At 37.7% G+C, this 5,432-nt stretch overlaps 1 long non-coding RNA gene across 1 annotated transcript; it reads left to right on the forward strand.

Moving 5' to 3' along the window:
- The first annotated feature begins 250 nt into the window (after nt 1–250).
- Nucleotides 251–4,997, forward strand: LOC139038391 (uncharacterized). The gene is made up of 3 exons (XR_011491355.1): nt 251–336; nt 767–883; nt 3,660–4,997. It is a non-coding gene; the product is annotated as an uncharacterized lncRNA (long non-coding RNA).
- Nucleotides 4,998–5,432: the final 435 nt, after the last annotated feature.

Genomic DNA, 5,432 nt, shown 5'->3' on the forward strand with positions numbered 1-5,432 from the left:
TACTAAGTGGAATCCAACAGATGAATGAGCTTGTCTGGAGGATTCAAGATAGCTTCACTCATTTGTCTTGAGCTTTGGCAACAACACCTAACAAAACAGACACTGCTGGTTTATGGAAAGCATGTATATGTGGCCTCTCCAACAAGCCGCCTTGGGGATCACACTTCCTGCATGGATGTGCAGGAGTCTCAGAAATAGTGTTCCAATTCTGAGAATGTTACTTCCATCACATTCCATTGGTCCAGCATGTTGTTAAGTCAGCCTGGGTTCAACAGGAGTAACAGCTTGTAGCCATCTCAAATCTACTACAGCTACTCCTCTCAATATTGGCTTTATGTGTGTTGACATATGTAACTGCATTGTCATATCTTTGAAAGTGGCGTACCTATAAAATAAAAGAGTCTGAGAATGAAGAGGCTGTTAAATAGTAGGTGCCTAAATTACCACCTGAAAGACACCTGAAAATACTTTGATTCCACAGTATTTGAAATAGAGTTCAAAGAAAATTAAATAACAGTGTTGGTACTTGCATTTTGTATTGTTCAGTGAGATGTGTGTGATATAATATATAACGACACATCTATTTAATATGCTATATTTTATATATAATAAAATTATATAATATATAGTAAATAGTGCAAGTATCATGCAATTTTCTCAGCTAGTGAAACAAGTATCTCACACTATATGTTTGTTAATATGTTTTGGGGAGTAAAGAAATGAAAGCATCAGTATAAGTAAAACTTAAATAACATTATATTTTTAGCCATATACTTTAAATTATGTTGGCATACCCTGAGGCTCCAATCATGAACTGCAATTAAAATAAACCAAGTTAAGTAAAAGCAGTATGTGAGCACACAAGAGCTATAGGATGGACTATGTAAGTATTTTTCTTCTTAGCATTCATTTAGTATGTTTCATTTAAAATACTGTTATATTGGCAGTGATGAGAAGCTTTGCTGGAAAGACATTAATTTTAAAATAATCTTTTTTAGAAGGAGAAATAGTATATCTAAATAATGCAAATATAAAAATATTTTGATATTAAGCATTACACATATCTTTGTATTTATAAACAAGCATAGAAGAAAATAAAAATAATTTGTAATTCTGCCATTCAGAGACTCAAAGACTGGTGTGCACTTTCCACAAAACAGCTGAATTTTAATTGACTTTTTCTTGGCTTTTAAAAAGATATTTATTTGTTTCTCTTTTGGCTGGACTGTGTCTTCACTGCTGCACAGGCTTTCTCTAGCGGCAGTGAGTGGGGGCTCCTCTCTAGTTGCAGTGCACAGGTTTCTCATTGCGGTGGTTTCTTGTTGTGACGTATAGGCTCTAGAGCACGTGGGCTTCAGTAGTTGTCACGTGGGGGCTCAGTAATAGTGGTTCCCAAGAGCACGGGCTCAATAGCTGTGGTCCACGGCCTTAGTTGCTCTGCCACATGTGGGATCTTTCTGGATCAAGGATCAAACCTGTGTCTCCTTTGGCAGGCAGATTCTTTACCACTGAGCCACCAGAGAAGTCCTTGAATGATTTCTTAATCACTGACTTTTTTCTATGATCTATAAAATACCCATTTAAAATATATGAATTATACATTTTGACAAAATTTCCTTATAACATTACAATATAAAATACTAAACTTAAGACCTGAAGATGAGAGCATTGAAACTAATTTTCACTATGACCTTGTCATAGAAAAGTAATTTCCTCCATATCCTGGAGGTTTTTCAATACAAACTAATCCCAAGGGCTAACATTTCTGAACTCTCTCTTCATCTCCTTCCCAGGGAGAAAGTAGGTGTGTTTGGAAGGAGAATCTGAGCATGCACACACAACTCTGTTCCTTTTCCTCTCGGGAGCACAGTACCCCTTGGGAAAAATTGTCTTCTAGTTGTCCATGTTGTAACTCCCATAGGCCACACTAACACTGTGGTTAGGGGAGGACCTTCATTTTTGGAAGGAGGCTGATGGTGTGAGTTCATTTCAGTGTGTTGGAGCACTGGGAAAGTAAAATCTACATAATAGATAGGACTTTTGCTTGTGTCACATTTACTGCTTTGGCTTTAGGCTCCAGACATTCTTTTATGGGCAGGGGATTTTGATTTTGGCAGTATATGGGCTTCTTTTGAGCTGGCTGAAGTATTGGCCTTATACTATTTAGGATACAGAGAGGGTTGTGGCTCAGATTTCTATGCAGATGCTTTGCTATTCTATACAAGAAAGGCTGCATGTAGCAGACCTTGAAGCTTTTAGGGCCTCAAAAATGGTCTGAGCCTTAAGATAGTACACAAGAGATTCAACTAGGAGCTGAACCTAACAAAGATTTGAAAGGGTTTCAACCACATTGTTAGTCTGCTAGCTTGTGGGAGAGGTTTAGGCCTTGGTTGCCAAAAAATATTGGTGTCCAAGGGCCATAGAAAAGAAAAATGGTCACACAGTTAGCTTGGCTTAATGAATCAGACTAGGAGTGGTAGCTGCAACTTGTCATTGAATTACATAGATGATGGTGGCAGTACCCATGAGTGGGCACCAGGAGGAACTTTTCAGACACCAGAAGGCCACAGAGCCCTTAGGAAGGTAATCCAAGGATTCAATTTAGGGAAATAGTTTTTCCAATTTTAGGTCTTTTATTTGTTATATTTAAATACCAGTAAAGTTTTATGTGGATTCTATAGCACTAATGAGATTTTAGTTTTGTATATTTAGGGCAACGACTCAGTAGTCAGTGCTAAATTGAATGCTCCAAAATTCATAGTAATTCAGAGTTGAGAGAAGAGCTATGAAGAGGCTAAGCTTGACCTATTAAAGCTCTTGAATGGATTCAAGTGTCTCTCCAGCAAGTATCCTCATAGGTTCTCAGTTCATTGATCATACCTAGAAGGAAAATTTTCTTAGGAGGTAGATGTTAAGTCAAAGTGATTCCAATGAATGAGACAGAACAGAATGTGGGTACTCTGTCACTAAAGTCTAAGCTTAAACTTGTGCCATGCTACTGCTTCATCCATATCTCAACACGTTAAAAAAAAATCGATGTTACTGCTTCATCCATAGCCCAACATGTTTTAAAAAAATCGATGTTACTGCTTCATCCATAGCTCAACATGTTAAAAAAAAAATCATCACCTTTGGGAGTCCTAGTTCTGTAACTTTCAGGAATTTAGATGTGAGTCTTTAGTGGAATGGGCTTCTCAGGTGGCTCAGCGGTAAAGATTCCATCTGCAAATGCAGGAGACGTGGGTTAAATTTCTGGGTCAGAAGATCCCCTGGAGAAGGAAATGGCAACCCATCGAGTATACTTGCCTGGAGAATCCGTGGACAGAAAAGCCTGGAGGGGCTACAGTCCATGGGGTTGCAAAGGGTCAGACATGACTCAGTGACTAAACAACTTTACAGGATAATGAATATCTATGAGTTAATAGGATTTGCATACAGTAGCTTTCATACATTTTATTCTAAAATTCACTTCATTTTTTAAGTACCTGGATGCTATTTTCTTTAAAATGAATTTTAATGGGATATCTGATATACAAACATACAAAGCACTGATTTGAGAGTCAGAAATTATAGAATTCGCAGTAGTGTTGACTCACTCTCCCCCACCCCCATCCCCAACCCGTAAGTGTACTCACCAACACCACTTCTTTTCCTTTCAGATTTGATTTGATGGATCAGGAACAGAGATGTGGTGAAGGAGGTAATGGAACAATCTGAGCTCCTCAGTAACTTATTAATGAACCTTATTAGGAGGGAGAATGAGTCAAGCAACCCACAAGTTAGTCTCATTAACGGCGGTGTTATGTCCTAGAAGCATGATAATTTTGCTTCTCCCACACATTTTTACTCTTACTTCCTCTGGAAGATCAAAGAACATCTGAATCTATTGAAATTATTTTGCTGGTAAGTTATAAAAATCTAATTCAGAATGACTTAAATTATAAAGAAAAACTTACTAGCTCACATAACTGAAATTCCAGAAGTAAACTGGGTTTTGAATGGGTCTGATCTTATGGTCTTTGCAGGGTACCAGAAGCCCAGTTTCTGGGTATCTCTATATTCTGCTTTTCCAGAGATTGCAAGACATATCCATTTAGTAACTCACCCTTGCAGTTCTTACTCTCCCTATATGGGTTGGAAGTGTCTGAGGCCTTTCCAGTCTTCACATGTATACATTCCAATTCAAATGAAGTTGGTCTTCCTAGTAGCTTCTAGAATATCCTAAAACATACAGTGATTTGTCAAACCCAGAAGTGTCATCATGCATTACCTCTTCCACCCATGGATCTAATTAGTTTTTCTGCACATGCTTGTAGCCAGGAGTGTGATTGATGGAGTTCAGTTCCTTTCAAATGATACGGCAGAAAATGAAAAGAGGGAGTTATCCCAAAGCAAATGCAGCTAATACCATTGGAATAAATGGGAAGTAGTTACTAGGAAACAAAGAGACATGTTCATAATGGTTCATCACTTTGACCAACCAGTGAAAAGTGAATGTGTAACTTGCTCAGTCATGTCCAACTCTTTGAGACCACCTGGACTGTAGCCTCACAGACTCCTCTGTTTATGGAATTCTCCAGGCAAGAATACTGGAGTGGGTAGCTATTCCCTTCTCCAGGGCATCTTCCTGACCCAGGGATCGATCCTCCGTCTCCTACATTGCCAGCAGATACTTTCTTTATCATCTGAGCCATCATGCAGACCTGTTATTTTTCTTTCATAAATACATGCAAAAGTGTCCTTGCCTGTCTAAAATGCAGTCACATCCTAGCCAAAGTAATGCTATCTAAAACATCTACTTCTTGAATTCAGCTATAAGTCAAGTGTCTCTAGATAATTGTGCATCCCTTTCATTCATATGGAGATGCAGTCCTTTACTGTTTTAACATCTGATGGGCAAAATGACAAGCTAAATTACCTTCTCTCAATGTACAGTTGAAGACAGCTTTATACCCACAATAAGGCTTCCATTTCAAAATAAGAACCAGGCACTTAGTTCATATGGAAATCATTAATATTTGCTTCCTAGTAGGGGAGAAAATTTTTTTGTCCACTGATTTGTTTTTCCTGAGTTGATCCTCTTGGAAGATCTTTTTATCCAAGGTTGGATGTTGGGAAAGAGATTCTGTTCAAGCAGCCTCATACTTTTCTTACTTAAGTGATTTTCAAAAGGAAGGTCCCACAGATGGCAGAATGTCTCCTAAAAGTGTTTGGGAATCTTTTGATTATCTCAGTCATTGAAGTCGCTACCAGAATTTAGTGGAATTGTTCCACTGCAAATTAATTTGGGTTTAATTAATGACTCTTTGGGTTTAATTTAATGTGCTTTGAACTAAATATTTTAGAATAAGTACTGATACAAAATTAGAAGACTTGTCTACATTTTATTAGTAACTTTATTTTGGAACTATTTCACATTATTGCTATTTCAT

Source organism: Odocoileus virginianus, chromosome 15 (genome assembly GCF_023699985.2).
Source record: "Odocoileus virginianus isolate 20LAN1187 ecotype Illinois chromosome 15, Ovbor_1.2, whole genome shotgun sequence".
In the NCBI taxonomy this organism is placed as follows: Eukaryota; Metazoa; Chordata; class Mammalia; order Artiodactyla; family Cervidae; genus Odocoileus; species Odocoileus virginianus.